Below are 17,066 nucleotides of genomic sequence, written 5' to 3'. Positions count from 1 at the left end.
TTTTAGACATCTGTCCGGGCATGTATATGTGGACGCACTTTATTTTTGGACTTGTGTAGTGAATCGGGTCCAACAACAATCAGTCTATTTCTCTTTGTGCTCTCTCTTTTATCTTTATCTAGCGACATAATCCCTACTCGATTCGTTCGTCGTGGCTCCAATGCATCGGGCGCACATCCCCACTTTGCATGGCGCCTTCATTCCTCTCTACGTCGTATCTATCACCACGCTGTTGACGGTAGTTAACAACCATTATAAACCATTAATAAAACATGTATAAGGGCATAATTGTGATCACCAACAAAGGTTTAGGAGTTTAAACTAACAAATTTTACGAGTTTTGGTGAATCTGTATTTTCTGCAGGGTTTATCCAGAAAACCGTCAAGGCGGACCTACATGACAGAATTAATCGTGCTTATCCGCCGTAAAACGGGCACCAAAAGGTTCCAGAGGACACCACACTGAAATGGGAGCCGAGGGGCTGCCATGTGGGGCCGCCCCGCCCCACTTACAGGGCGCTCGGTCCCTAGGGCCACCAGTCAGCATCCGCCTCGTTATGTCGGTTCTCCACCGCCTTATAGGTTGCATCTACGCCGTTCTTTAAGTCGATTTGATCTAAGAGCTCATGATGGACGCTCCGGCCTATATATATTAGCTCCTGCCCCCTCCCTCAGCAGATCTCTGAAACCCTAATTCATATCTTCAGGATCAGAGCCAACAATCAAGAGAAGATTAGTCATCCATAGGATCTAGTCTTATAAATAGAATAATGAGATAGAGAGTGAGGAAAGAGTTTGAGTAGGTGTCGGTCTGTCGGTGCTCTCTCCACGGCTTGTACCTTAGCGGATACAAGTTCTACTTAAGCTGCTTTTGAGATTTCTTAGGTAATCAGCTTCTAATTTAAGTAAATAATTATTTATATTGTTCATCAGGATCACGACTCTCTTTTAAGTGCTTTAATCTATAGACGTTGTAGGTTAAAATATTAATCGTGGAGCCCCCCTGCATTCCAAAAGGTGGTAGATCGTGTGTGTGACATAAGTTCTATATAGCATGTACTATATAGCTTCGTTGATCCTTTATAGTCCACCTCCTGTTTATAGGCGTACGTAGAACGCGGTTGCGAAGAAAAGCATCATTTGCTGGTGTCTTTCCCTAGTAATGTCCCCAATTGAATAATAGAAGGCATAGCTTACCCAAGTTAGAACTAGAGAACCTTAGTTATCCTCTCTACGCTCCTATTTATCCTAACCTTATTGGTACCCCTAGTTAAGTTAGACAGAAGTTAGTCTCACACGTTCCCATATGCATACGATACTTGAAATACTTCTGGATAAAAGCTACAGCGGTATTCGTGGGCTTGTGATTTTATCTGTGTGCGTTAAAATATACCAACACACGCCGCGCCCACTCCTCTAGAACCTCATCGACGCCGGCGCGTGGGACGACAATGACGACCTCCTTCGGGCACTCATCAATGTGGACCTCCCTGGCGGGGACCTCGACCTTCTTGTGGAAGCTCCTGGCCGTCACGTTGCTCTCCTTCGTCGGCGTGTCCATACTGCTCGGGTACCTCGTCCAAGTAGCAAGGTGACAACTTATGTTTCAAGTATTTCAGATGTTTCATCTGGATGTTGCAAGTGTTTCATCTTGATGTTGCACATGTTGCAATGGCTATACACGTATGTTTCAAGTGTATGTTCTAAATGTTTTCATCTATTTTTTCAGACGTTCATTGCAAGTGATTCATTTGGATGTTGTATATGTTTCACACGTATGTTGCAACTATTTTATCTGGATGTTGTATATATTTGTAATGGTTTTCAAGAGTTTTCATGTGCTTTTACAAGTGTTTCAAATGCTTGTTGCAAGTATTTCAGCTATTTCGTACGAATGTTGCAAGTGTTTCAGCTAGATATTTCAAAAATAGATCGGGATGTTGTACATGTTGTAAAGTGACTCATCTGTTATAACCGCCTACTGCAGCTATTTAGGCGTCGTGCATGCGCGTGGGAGAGCGGAGGGATGGAGATCTTTCAATCTATTTTTCTCTCTTTTTTATAAATTCAGCATATGGAATGACACAATGCCATTGCCTTATCTTTTACCTTGCGTGCTTCTTTTTTTCCCGTCAGTTTATTTTCCTTTCCTCTTGCACGCACCACCAGCGTGTGGCACGCAAGTCGTAACACGCCCAGCGCCACGCGAGGGAGAGCTAGCGGAAAAAAAAATTGGATAGTTGTTGTATCCACCGTGTTCCAGAGTATACCGCCCCTGGTCTGCTGCCTTGTGTACGGTCTCAATGATCCAACAGCACTCATCAGTCTGTCTTTCGTGGGCTTACATGGACCAAGTCAATCACGGAATAGATGGATAGAGAAAAATCTAAAGCGTTTGGGTGTTCGATCCAGGGATAAGTTTAGTAGATGTTATATCGGGTATTTAGGTATTAATTAGAAAGACTAAATTTGAGTCTAATTATGTTTAATAGATTCATCTCGTAAATTAGTTTCAATCTGTATAATTAGTTTTATAATTAATTTATTTTTAATACTATATGTCTAAACATGAATTTAATAAGGACTAAATTTTAGTAGGAGGAAGCAAAACACCTTGTTAGAGACGGTATATGCTAGAGCGCGGATCTATCCAATTTTTTTTCCCGAGCTAGCGGCCTAGCGCCCGTCCGTGAGAGCGAGGCAGAGGGAGACGGGATGATGGCCTAGCCCTGATCTGATGTGCCACGCTTTCCTGGATGGACGCCCATGAAGAGGAGGAAGTGTAGCTTCCCTCGTCTATCCTTTTGATCATTTGTTAATGATTTTGCAATGTTTTTGACTAAAAATCAATCGGTAGAAGGAACCCTAACTAGTGGTATTTGGATTTTCCCAAGAAAATCGATGAGGCTTTCTTGGATTATGTATAAGATCCCTGTTTTTTTTAGTGCCTCTCATCTGGGTATAGCTGTAGCATCTATTCGTACACACACATGCTCACTCAACATACGCACACTACTCACACCATTCGTGTACAAACAAACCTATAACTACACCCAGATATGAAGACCGCGTCCTTTCTGAAATCACCGAAATCCACTGATTTCGTAGGCGACGGGCACATCACGATCCCATTGGCGTGCCTATTTGTTCTGTCTATTTATAACTGAACCTTGCTTTGATGTTTAACCGCAAAATTGTTTCAATTTGTTCTCAGGTCATGTATTTTATTTTATCCATATATGACCTAGTTTATGCAAAGGTTCTTTTTCCTCGGCTCATGTACCTGTACGTGAGAAATTGTAAGCATAAACCTACACTAGCCCAATTCATAATCATCTGCCTGCATTGTGCAAACGCCTTGAGACGTGAAGTAGGCAACTACCAATAAATTGAGGGTTAAATACTTTTTGCAAATCATGTTCAGAGCAACAAAAACACACCTTTACTCCTTACGTACTTTGCAAGTGAGGAACATAGGAAGGCTATGGCTGACATTTGGTTGGCTGGCTCGGCAGGGCACCCAAATCAGGATCCCTACTTTGATTTGGGTGCTCCTCATATTTGTGGGCTCAATTTTATTTCTTTCACTTCAACAGCAGCACCCAAATTTGAGCCCCAAATCTATTCCGGTAGAATGACAAACAAGACATGCTTGTCATTGTCTCTTTCTTCTTCCTCTGTACAGGGACCGATGGATGCATGCGTTGGGCGCACCACCCTGAACGGCGGCTCAGGGGAGGGAGGAGCCTCGGTGGCCACTCACGCGTGTGAGCGGTGGCCCGGCGGTCGGAGGCCGGAGGAGCCTCGACGGGCGCACACGCGTGTGAGAGGGAAACCCGAGCAAAGGCACCGACGCAGACTCGAGGCCACAGGGAGGGAGGAGCCGGAGTTGAGGGAGGGTAGGGAGGAGCTAGAGGGAGGGAGGCGATGCCGGATCCGCGCCATCGCGCCTCGGGTGGCCGTGCAGGCCTTATGCCGCCGCATCCGTCGTAGGCCATACCGGAGGGAGGGACAAGCACGCAAGGAGCAGATCGAGCTGCTAGGGAGAAGATCGAGCTGCTGGGGAGCAGATCCAACCGCCGTGGAGCAGAGAAGCAGAGCGGGTGATGCGAGGGACGGAACTTGTCACAAGAAAAATGGGTGGAAACCGTTGTTTCAGGGCCTGGCCTAGAGCCCTCATGAATGGGTGCTGGAGGTATGATTTCTGTGCCCACCCAAAATTCAGGGCTCAAGTAGAGGTCCTGCTGAGCACAGTATTTGACCTTGGCACCCATACTTAGTTGTGGGATCCAAGTAGAGGCCTGCTAGAGTTGCTTAACTGCAGTCCAGTGAAAGCTTGGCCATGGCGATGTGTTAAAAAGCCATTATTTTTCAAAACTGAAGCACTGCTCATCCTACAGTCAAATCAAGAACCTAAAAAATGTTTATAATTAAAAAAAAAACTGTTTACAAAGTTTGGGAGAGGATCACTCCACGCCGTAAAATGCCCAAACTTACACAGCAGCGAGCTAAATTATATCCACGACGATTGCAAGACCTATGATGTATGTACTCTCTCCATCCTCGAAGATCTCTCGGTTCCACAAAATTCTCATTTTCCAAGAGTCAAATATCTTCAATTTTAACCAAATATACATAATAGATTATTAATATTTATGGTGCATAACAAGTATATTAGATTAGTTGTTAAATATAATTTTATAATATTTTTCTAGAGATATAAAGTTTACTAATATTTTCTACAAATATAGTCCAACTTTATACATGCACAAAATCCCAGGCAATTCTTTTTGGGGTGAAAGGAGTCCACGAAGGTAGAAAGGCTATTGTTGTTATTCTAAAAAAAACTATTGTTATCTCCTGACGGGGTTTCTCTCAGACTATGGGCCACCGGGAGCTCGATTTAACTCATTTGTTTTGCACTATTCATATATCTTAGATGTTCTGCTAAAAATATATATATCTTAGATGTGTGATTTTTTTTATTGTTGATCAGACGACATGCACTTTTGTCATTATTTGGTTATAGAAAAAATGTAAATTGTATCTTGTGAGTTATTTTTTTAGTTGTACTATTTGTTTGCTTAAGATTATTGTTTGAAATTTTTTAGAAAATCAAGCACTTGAAATATAGCAACTCCCGTGTTACGATACATTGATATGAGTTGGTAATAATAAATTGTATATACTAAAAAAGGTTACAACACCATACATACGAATATTGCTAGGCCAGGAGACTTCAGTCATGCTTTACCTTTTCTTTAACTAAAAACATGCTTTATTACCCATACGAGTTCGCACACATGTAAACCATCCTTAAGTGATAGAATCAAATAACACAGGACTATAAGAATGTAGATATAGGCAAAAGAATTATATAATATCGATGGGAATTTTCGTGTCCTAAACCGGTAAATCGTTACAGTGTTCGGAAAAGTACAATATTCTTTTGAAAGATAGAAATTTTCGGCTTCTATTTTCATTTCTATCTTTCCAAAAAAGTACAATAAAACACCAAGGCGTATGTAGTAATATTCTTTTTACACTTTCATCCCTAGTTTTGAGCGTTTTCATCAGCATTAATGAAGCTGTTTCTAGGATCATCCTTTTGGTATATGCCACTAGTACAGTGCCCGTGCTAACGCCACGGCTTCATTTGAGGGATACACATAAAAGCAACCAAACTCCGGTGGTATTCCGTGATATAAATAGAGTACAACCAGAATTAAGAGAGATTTCAATTCATTGCATCATTTTCACTATATTATAGAAATAGTATAGTGCCCGTGTTATGCTACGGTAAAAACCTAAAAATAGTATTTTCCTATGCACATAATTATTTGTATCACTGGTGTATTCACGTCATTGCAAATAATTGTCATTTGTATAGTTATTTTCCTTGTCTCTATACCCTATGCTTGCAAAACCGCTGAAAACACTCGTCACATCTACGCTATTACACATCTCGATGCGGTGGGTTCTGCTCCTGGTGCCATGAGTTTTGCTCGCGGGTGGAGGTGCCGCAGCAACAGAGACGCATGGCTCTGAGGGGCCGGTGCCGCTCTGCAAGGCCACAATCACGACGGCCCTGGCGCTGTATCCCCGCGTCAGCTGCGACGCTCGCAGCCGGCAGCTGTGATGCGAGGCTCCACGGCGTGGCCATCCTCAGAAGCGAGCCACGACGAGGCTCAGGCTAGGGAAAAAAATTATACTTTGAACACGATATTCACAGCACTCCGTTTGTAACCAATCATCAATATTACATGGGTTTTCACAAAGCATAAACAATTAGAATATAAAATCCAAGTTTTGATTGTGACAAATATAAATGTCGATGGTTCAACTGCATCTGCAGATCCCCACGTTTTCTAAACACTGTAGTTGCATCTTCAAATCTCCCAGCAATTTCCACATTTCCCTAAACACTGCAGTTCCATCTTCAAATCTCCGAGCAGCACAATAGGCGTCATTAACCATCACCCTAAAGCTTCTCAAATTCCCGGCAAGGAATAAACTAATGGAATTGACTGACCTAGATGCCACTGGACGAGATATTCCTATGGCCTTGTTTGGATGTAGTTGGATCCTTATGAATCCACATGTGTTGAGGTGGATAGGAGTGAAACTTGAACTAAATTTCACTCCAATCCACCCCAACACATGGATTAAGTTGAATCCGATAACATCCAAACAAGGTCTAACTCAGTTTTTGAATAAACCAAAATTTACCTGCAGAGCAGTCAACACCGCAGACATGAGATTTTACCTTGCCTAACTTAGTTTTTGAACATCTATTTATCTTGCCTTGCTGTTCTCGTAATGTTAGGAGAAAACAAAACTTATAAAGGATCACTTAAAGAAGGTTATGTCAGAGTATGGAAAAGTCCAACATGGAAACATAACTGTGTATAGTATTGATACAACATGGAAACATAACTGTGTATGGTACGGATAGTATCAAATATCAATATCAATTTTTATGCTTAAAGCATTCAACCCATATGTGAAAGAAATTTGAAACATAAAGTAGTTTAACAATAAATACCTAGCAAACCATCATACACATAGTCTGAACTCTAAACACTGAAGGTCTTCCAGTTTGGAAGAATATTACATCTCTTTAAAATTATAGGAATGCAAGTTGTAATATTCTATAGAAAACATTTCCATCTTACGCAAAGTTAAAAGGAAAAAGTGAACATGCGAAATGCATTGCTGCTTTGTAGAAACAAACTATAGTATTTAGTGGAGTAAATTTCGGGCAGAGAACATACTGTGCCTCTGGTTTTGCCTGGATCAACACCTTGCCATCATCCTCCAACAGACTAAACCTCTGCTTGTTATCCATTTGACTGACTGCACACAATAAAACATAAATTTTCTCATCTAACTGAATAGTATACTGCCTGTGCTAACGCCACGGTGACATTTTAGGTGATGCAAAGTAACAACCAAACGTGATCTAAAATGAGATAGATTCAAGATTCACAGAAAAATGAGCAATTCAAACTTACAGGATATTATATTATTTCATGAAAAATCTCATACGATGTATGTACAGGAAATCTCATGTGAAATATTTATAGACACCTAATTTTTGGTTTAATCACTTTCTTGTGGCTTCTGCTCCTTCCCAGGTCAACACCGAGTACTTCAACTCGAACGCTTGCAAGTACACCATAACATGAAAAAAATAGGTGATTAAGATAGGAGCACATAGAAATTGCTGCAAAAACCATCTAAATCATCCAATCCCCTACCAATTTCAGGTACCCAGCGCCACACTTGTTGGAGGGCGCCATACATATGCTGCAAAATCTGTGCGTCAAATATATGATATAAGCTTCTAACCAGGATTGTATTTACTCAAATTTCATCAAGATTGAGCTTTTTGACCAAAATTTTAACAATCAACCTCATTAAATATACAGAACTTCTCTAGAGAAATAGTGTGAAATGAAACAATTAATATGTTGCGCAACAGTAATGCAGTGAATACGAAAAGAAACCGGGAATGATAATGGATGCATTGCTAGTTCCTTACCTTCCCACAGTGTGTTTCGATGTCTATAAGGCTTCTTTCCCCCACAGCTAGTTTTTTTCCATTACGAACAAAGAATGCCAGAGGAGATAGCATCTGAATCTATGGATTCTACCTACACACGAAGGCGAAAAATTAACTTGAGCCATGAATAGTTTGAAATTATTAATGTGCCTCTTGTAGCATTTCTTTGCATCTCACAATATTGGGCGCATTCAGTTGCACATGTATTATGTATAAGAATATAAAAATTATAGTACGTATAAAAACTATAGTACCTTTGGGTAGCATTGAACGCTACGGCCATGTTAGACGCCACAAAAAAATAATCTCCAGAAATAGTTCTAATAATAAAAATATAGGTTAATTTCCGGATTATATTGACATGTTGTTTATGAGCATTTGTTTTTTCGTGGAAGTCATCAATGGGGGACGACCACCATTTGGTTTTCTCGTGTAAATCATTTCAGAGCATAAGGGACACCAACCACAAGTACACAACTACACTTATTAAACTCACAATTTGAAACATATGACGATGGGTTCAGCAACAGAGTAACCAATTCTATTTATGGATTTAAAATAATGACAGCTGGCAAAACAAATACCTGGTCTATAAATGCGAAAGAGTTCCGTTGTTCCGTTGCAATGGAGGCGACAATGCTCTATCGGTGGTGATCTGCCACTATTTCCTCTTCCCTGTGATATATGTGCAGTGATATAGCTCATATGAGAACTTAGCTAAGATACAATCAATATAATCTATCAATATAATCACACTACATGAGTTCATTTGAAGATCGAAAAGAACTGGTAAGAGTAGCATCAGATGGAACTGATTGGTGTATGTGTGTTTCTGTTGGGGGAGGAGGACAAGCAAGTCTTACTGGACCCCAGAACATTTAAAATCTGCTCTTCCAAGATTCCATCTTCACCAAGAACCTAAATAAGTAAGTAGTTCAAATATAATCGTTAAGGAAAAAATATAACATATCAACACAAAGTCAAAGCATTCGAAACTAACAAAGTGAAATAAAGAAAAGAACCATTGAAACTCAGAGACAATTTCCCACCCAACTGTTGGCGTTGAGGACTTTTGTCGAGCAAGTGGTGTGCGCTATTGGCTGGTCAAGCAGCCCACTTTGCTTACCAGTGACTACCATGGCAAAGTCAGATCCTTGTGTGCTTGCAACGGCCCTACAACTTAAATTCACTCCTGTTGGCAGCTCTGACCTACATCACGTTGCTTCATGGTGGCGTCCAGCATGCTGGTACCGGCCGCATGGTCACCACCATGGTCCGTGCCGTGGCTGCTGGAAGAGGAAATCTAGGTTCGAGAAAAACTAATGAATGGATTAGAGATTCTTGAGCGGGCGGGTTCAGACACATACCATGGTGGAAGCGGCGAGGACGGCGCGTCGTCCATTGTTTTTCCACCGCTCAGGCCGCGAAGGCCTCCACCGATGCGCCGTCATCACGTCGACGCTGCCGGGACTCCACGATGACGGCCACGTGATCAGGAGCCTCCGCCACGATCCTCCCTGCCACGTCCTGGCCCTTGGAGGCGTCGCGGGAGAATAGAACGATATGGAGGCCGTGGGGCACGAGCCGGTGGGCCGCCCCGAAGTCTATCCCGCTTCCCAGGGCGTCTAGCTCGTCGTGGGCGAGGCGCGCGTAGGAGGAGAGCTTCACATCGATGTCGCCCTCCAGCTTGCGCGCCACCCATCGCAGCTCCTCCCACCCGGACTCAGTGGACGAAACTCATCTTGGTCAGTGCCTAGGTCGGTGCCACGGCCTCGTCTGCCATCACCGTTGAGGTCACCTTCAGATCCGGTCGGCGCCGTGTCCTCGGTGGGGTGGCGAGATCCTGACGATCGCCGCTGCCAGCGGTTGGGTCCCTCTCCCCAACCGCAGCGGCCGCCTTGCCGACAACGTAGCCCTCGCCCTCCATCACGGCGCCCAGATCCGGCACGGCATCGCAGCCGCGCCTCTTGCAACATCATCCTCTCCCCCACCTCGCACGACCTTTGGTTTCAGGTTATCTCTACCTAATACTAGTATTCAAGAGCGAAGCATTTGTTTCATCTACTTTTTTATTACCAAAATACCCCCTCATTGTTATAATTTTTTGTCTCTCCCACTGCAGCCTTTCCCTATGCCTTCGTGGCTCCGTAGCAGGGACGGAGCTCAATAGAGGCGAAACTGGGCTCCGGCCCCTGCTTGCCTTCGCAAAATCACGAAGGACTAGTAGTAGCGTGCTGATGAAGACTAAAGTAGGTAAAGCCTAGTAGTATATGTGAAGGGGCAGCAGAGAGCAAGAGACGTAGGAGTAAGCAATATTGTAGTGTTTAGCATTGAATTAGCCCCTCCTTAATATTGGGTCACGCTCCGCCACTGCTCTGTAGTCCCCAATTCCACTTCCGTCGTTCAAATCCAGCGAACCATGAGCAGTCCCACAACTTTTCTTTCCAAGAAAAAAAATATTTCCGCAACTTTTATTTTTGAAAAGTTATTAAGTTATACATATAACTTTTATGCGTAATATTTTACTAGGTTATTAAGTTATTAAGTATATACTCCATACGTCTAGACCTAAAAAATCATTTATTTCAATATATCTCTATGTTCCTCCTTTTCATTACCTATACATTACATATTTTATTTCTCCTCAATTCATACGTCTAGATCTAAAAATCATCTATTAGGGTACCGAGGGAGTATATACTCCATACGTCTCAAAATAAATTAATTCCTGAGTTGTCCTAAGTCAAATATTTTTAAATTTAACTAAATTTATAGAAAATGCACCAAGATATATAGCACCAAATTGATATTATTAGATGCACTATGAAATATATTTTCATAATTTGTTCATTAGATGTTATAAATATTATTGTATTCTTCTATAAATTTGATCAAACTAAAAAAATATTGACTGGACCGTTGTCGGCATGCGCTACGGCCAACCGGCTGGTCCACGTCCGTGCCTGCCTAGGCCCGACGCGCCCCTCCTCTGCGTGCGAGGATGACACGCTCTTCTACCTCTGCGCCAAGAGTGACCGATATGAAGGACGTGCGCGCGACGCTAGGGCAGCCCGCGAGGCGATCGAGTGACCAATCAAAAACGTGGTGGGCGCCGGCCAGCGCTGCGCCTATCGGGACACGGGCAACACGCCAACAACACGACATGTGTGGGCATGGAGTCAAGCTGGCGGCGTGGTAGGGCATGGCCGGTGAGCCAAAGAGCGCACATGGAGGACAGCTGGACAAGAGGGAGAGATATGCATGCAAAAGAAAAAGAAATAGAAGGAGGTTTATGTAAAAAGCAAACATAAACGAAGAGTGCACATTATAATAAGTTTAAGAAACCAAACCTGGACTTTAAAAGATGTTGAATTTAAGTGATATAGGACGAAAAGATAATGGATCTAAGACGCATTTTACTCTTGATTTATCTAGGGACGCAAGGGAGTATACGGTAAAGAAGGAAGCTGCTATGGCTGAAAAACTAATAACTGAACAGTACTGTAGCCATAACTGCGCTGCAACCGCTACCAAATAATCACAGCGCCATACCGGCCAAGCATTACTAGCACAAACTGGAAATGAATTTAAAGTCTGTCATGATTCGTTATGAGCTGAGAGTGAAGCTTGGCTACACACCTCCTCTAGCGGCTACAGCTCAGTATCTCTACCACATATCTTTTCACCGATGTAAACTTCTCTGAAGTCATACAAAACACTATCCACCACAGTCATGAACTTTTCTAAATGTACCTGAAAAAATGTACCAAGAAACAGCCCACCTTGAATGAAAACAAAAGGACGAGATTCACCTGACCACGACTTTCTCTCACTCACTCAAATCCAACGGCCGATGTTCTTTGGATCAAACCTTCATCACTCATCCTCTCTCCCACGCTTGACCGCTCCACCCCCACCTATGCGCGCAGACGCTTGTTCGATTCCCATCCCCCCCTACTTTGTTGCTTTTTATACTGTGAGAGATGAGAGAAGAAAAAAGGTTATTTGGATTGGTATCATTACAATTCTCAGAACTTTGAAATGTACCATTAAAATTCACATATTTTGATATTTACCATTATAATTCGATGTTTCACTTAGTTTTGCCATTTTTTACGTCTTCCAGCTGCTTGGGCCTACTGACAGGCGTATGCGTATTGTTCGCTTTTCTGTATGGACGTATTTGGCCCTGTCCCGAAGTTGAAAGAGCCCTGCGCCCGTGGCCCTATCTCTCAGTCTGTTCTCCTCCTCGCGCTCACTCTGTCTCTCACTCTCTTGTCCTCCCAACGCGGTGACGGCGGCGGAACCCTAACCCTAGCCACTGGCGTCCTGGAGCCCGCGCCCACACTCGGACCTGAGTCAACTGCCGTAGTCGCCCAACTCCACTGCCGCCTGCGCCCGAGCTGTCCTCTCAGATCCCGGACAATTGGAGCCTCTCCAGCGACCTCACGACGGTGTTCCATTGAGCGCAATGGCTAACCCCGCGGACATGGAGCATGGAAAGGAGAGGTATGGATCTCCAACCTTCAATCTCTTGAGTCTGAGTAGCGATGCGAGTAGGTCGAGGAATTGCGCTGACCCTAGTGTATTTTTTGCGACTTGTTTGTTTGTTGCTAGGGTTCGGTTGTTCTCCTTAGAGATTAAAGTTGAAGGTTTCTGTACTACAGACAGTAATGGTAGGAAAGCTTACACGAAGGGTAGTGTGATTAAATGGGATATGGAGGTAGGATCGTTCACTTTTGAGTTGCTGATGCAAAGCTTGACCAATCAGTTCAAATGGTCCCCTACGCAGAGTCCTTGTGTGTGGTTCTTTGACAAAAGGATGTGTGAAGATGTCATACTAGTTAATGACTTCCAGCTGAATGATGTGTTTGAAATGTATAAGGATCAGATGCATTGCCAAGTTGTTGTAGGAGTTTTTGAAAGAAAAGTTGCAGATGTTGATGAGTTTGCTACCCTAGAGCCTCTTTGTGTGATTCCTCCTGTTGAGCATGAGAATCCTATTCCAGATCCCAATAGGTATGACAATCCTATTCCAGATCCTGCTGAGCAGCCTAATCCTCCTGTTAGCCCTGCTACCAAGCCTACTACTAAGCCAGATGAAGGACTAGAGTATCCTTTAGAGCTTCAACTAGAGCCTGACAGGGAGCCAGACATGTTTGATAATGAGGAGGAGTATGTGGGTGTCGATGATGAGGAAATGTACATGCCAGTACCTCCTCATCAGTACACTAACAATGCACAAGCTGCTAACAGTTCTCACCCACAACCATATGATAATGCTGATGCAAATGATTCTAGTGCTACTGAAGGTGGTTTTCCTCTTGAGGCAGAGATTGATGATGTAGATCCATAGGAGGTCCATGTGATTCATGATCCAGAAAACCCCAAAATTGTGAAAAGAGAGGGCTCTTTCCTGATATTGTTGCATTCAGGAAGGCAATTAGGCATCATGCAGTGAAGACAGGCTTTGAGTTTGCTAATCTGCAAACTGACCAGACTAGATTTATTGCCAAATGTAAAGCAGAGGGATGTCCTTGGCATACACATGCTTCTAGAAATTCTTATGCAAGACAATAGAGGCAAATTTGTCATTACTGTTGGAGTTGCTTGTTTATTACATTTGTTATTTATGCAACTAATGTCCTATTGCATTTGTTTGTGTAGATCAAAAGGCTACCTTTTGAACACAACTGTCCTACCACAAAACTCAGAGAAGGGAAGATGGCCACCCAAGGTTGGTGTGCAGATAGGTTGGCAGACTGGCTGAAGAAGAATCCAACCAAAGGTGCAGCTGACTATAGGGACAAATTGGAGGGTGACTATGGCATTAAGTTGAAATACTCCAAGGTATAGTCAGGTATGAAGGTAGCTTTAGAGCAGATCCATGGTAAATATGAGGAGGGGTTTTAGTTGCTTTTTAATTGGGCTGCTCAAATTGAGAAAGTATCCCCTGGTAGCTTAGTAGAGATAGAGTTAGAGAGGATTGGCACCAAAACAGATTCAAGAGGATGTTTGTTGCTCTTAGACCATGTGTGGATGGATTCTTATCTAGTTGCAGACCTTTTATTGGGGTAGATGCTTTCTGTTTGCATGGTAAATATAAGGGTCAGTTAGCTTCAGCTACTAGTGTGGATGGACACAATTGGTTGTACCATATAGCTTATGCAATTTTCGAGTCAGAAACTGAAGATAATTGGAAATGGTTTTTGCAGCAGCTGCATAAGGTTGTAGGAGATGTTTCAAATCTGGTTATATGTATAGATGCATGTAAAGGACTAGAGACTGCAGTGGGGTTTATCTTCCCATAAGCTGAAAACAGGGAGTGCATGAGGCATTTGTATTAGAATTTTTTGAAGAAGTATTCTGGTGTGGGGGTATTGACCCCTATACCCTTACAGCTAGGCTTGGGCCGGTCCAGATCAGAGGGTCCGGTCCACCAAAGGACGACGCGTGGCCCGGCTAACCTGTTCGGAGTCCCACGCAAGGAGTCAAGACAGATTTAGCAATTAAGCAAGATCCTAGTCGGTTAGAATAGGAATCCTTATCCGGCTACCTATGGCAATTGTAACTGGCTATGATTAGTTTCTAGATCTGTAACCCTGCTCTCCGGACTATATAAGGCGGGCAGGGGACCTCTCTAAAAAACATCTCTCATTGACATACAGCAATACAATCAGACGCAGGATGTAGGTATTATGCCTTCTTGGCGGCCAAACATGGATAAAACCACGTGTCTGTCTTGCATCACCGTCTTGTTTATGGCTTGCGCATCTATCTACCAACAATCTACTACCTTGGGCATACCCCTAGGTAGACTGCTGACCATATTTCATCGACAGTGGCGCACCAGGTAGGGGGTGTGCGTACTGCTCTCCAAGCAAACAAGATGGTCATCATCTCTGGCTCCATGGCTACGCCGAACGGCCTCACGTTCATCATCGGCCAGATCACCTGGACCACCGGCTCTGATGACTTCATCGCCATGACCACGGAGGAGGCGTGGATTCAGTCTGCGCCGACCACTGCTTCACCTGCATCGGCTATGGCTCCGACCACGGTGGATACAGCTTCGACCACGATGGATTTGGCTCCAACCACAGTACATCTAGCTCCGACCATGCCTGCATCATCTTTAGCCACGACGACCACTCGTCATCTGCTTTCCTGCTACAAAGGGAAGCAGATCGACAACACCGACCTGCTCGACTCCATCGATTGGGTCAGCACCAAACTCACCGAAACCCTAGCTCTGGTAAGTGTAATTCAAAGTCGACCTAATGAGCAGGTAAATGCTCCCCACAACAGATCTACCCGACCTGCTCGGGCTGGTCATCCTGCATGACTTGGTATAGATCTCGTGGTCATATCTACTCCTGAAGGGCACTCCGCTCGTCGCTGGCCAGCCTCTGCGGTGGAACTCTAGCTCTCTGAGTGCGAAGCCTCGACGGAGAACTACTAGGCCCAGCCCTATGGCCTGTGAAACGCTGCCTCCAACTACATGGATAATATACAGCGCTGCTCAGATCTGTGTCTTATACATCGACCTCGGCCAAAGCCACGCAACTTCGTCAACATGATCCGGATTGAGGATTATCAAGAAGGGTCTGTCCACATGGTCCAAGAGGGTGACTCTAGCTCCTCGTCTAGCATCGCGTCTAATGCCTCCATCCACACCGAGCTCCAGCATCACGACGATGAAGGCATCGAATACGATCTGGATATCCCAGACCATGCCCTGGGGTTCCCATAATTCCCGTCTTTCCCGCCAAGGCGAGGGGATTTGATCAATGTTGTCAGCAATGACGAACCGCCAGTAGTTGGTGAAATAGAACAAGAAAGGATTGCATGCGAGGCACGCAATATTGACTGGTTTAATCGCTGGCAAATCGAAGCTGAAGCAGAAGAGGAGGCACGACGCATAAGGGTCCAGCCACACGACCTCAACAATGCTTTCGACAGGGTGGGGGACAAACAGGTCTTTAGGACTCTAAGCACCAACGTAGCCGTCGCCATGGTGACAATGCAACGGCTACCCAACACCCCAGAAACCCAAGCAGTTCATGATGAAATACAAGCCTATCTGACGGCTGCTATGGCCTAGACCGTAGAGATTGTAAATCAAGCCTAGGCTCTATCCGTCTTAGTCGAGTCAAGCCATAGCCGCCAGTACTCAAGTCGCTCACAGCCACCCAACCAACGTGGCTCACACAACAACGACCCATCAGACAACCGTCAAGGCGGAAACAGTGGCCATGATGGTGGTTGGGATGACAACCGCCGTCGGGAGGATAACCGCCATGATGTCCAGGATGATAACCGCCGAGACAACCACGACAATCGCTGCAATAACCATGGTCGTAGGGCTAATCTAGATGGCAATCGAGATCGCCGTGATGGCAATCGAGATCTCTGCCATTACCTCGGTGGACATGATCTGTGTGCTCGCATCAACCAGAGAGCCAACGATCGTGCATCCCATGAAAGCTATCGCCGTATGGAATATGACACTGCCCACGGCCCACCGGGTTTGAAGCAGTTTACTCCAAACCTTCGCCAAGTCATATGGCCCAAGAACTTCAAGCTCGAGAAACTTCAGAAGTACGACGGCAAGGAGAACCCCAAATTATGGGTCATGCTCTATGAAACTATATGCAGATCAGCCATGGCTGATGAGCATGTCATGTCTAACTACTTCCCAGTCGCTGTTGGCCATGCAGGTGACCAATGGCTGGTCAGCTTGCCGGTGAACTACTTTGATTCTTGGCAAGAGCTCAAGCAAGCCTTCATCGACAACTTCATTGCTACTTGCGAGCAACCCGGCAACAAATATGATCTGCAACGGATTCAGGATCGAAAAGATGAGCCACTGCGCGAGTACGTTCGACGTTTCTCAGAGATGCGCATCAAGGTCCCATCAATCTTCGACAACGAGGCAATCGAGGCTTTCATCACTAGCCTCCGCTTCCACAATGCCCTAAGGGACAAGCTCCTCCACAAG

At 44.3% G+C, this 17,066-nt stretch overlaps 1 long non-coding RNA gene across 1 annotated transcript; it reads right to left on the bottom strand.

Annotated features, from left to right (window-relative positions):
* Positions 1–8,262: 8,262 nt before the first annotated feature.
* Positions 8,263–10,072, bottom strand: LOC136458963 (uncharacterized). Its single transcript, XR_010760105.1, has 3 exons — positions 9,433–10,072; positions 8,825–8,983; positions 8,263–8,740 (listed from the first exon to the last, which is right to left on the bottom strand). It is a non-coding gene; the product is annotated as an uncharacterized lncRNA (long non-coding RNA).
* Positions 10,073–17,066: the final 6,994 nt, after the last annotated feature.

Source organism: Miscanthus floridulus, chromosome 6 (genome assembly GCF_019320115.1).
Source record: "Miscanthus floridulus cultivar M001 chromosome 6, ASM1932011v1, whole genome shotgun sequence".
Lineage (NCBI taxonomy): Eukaryota > Viridiplantae > Streptophyta > Magnoliopsida > Poales > Poaceae > Miscanthus > Miscanthus floridulus.
The sequence above is the reverse complement of the archived record's forward strand: the minus strand, read 5'-3'. Positions and strand labels throughout refer to the sequence as shown.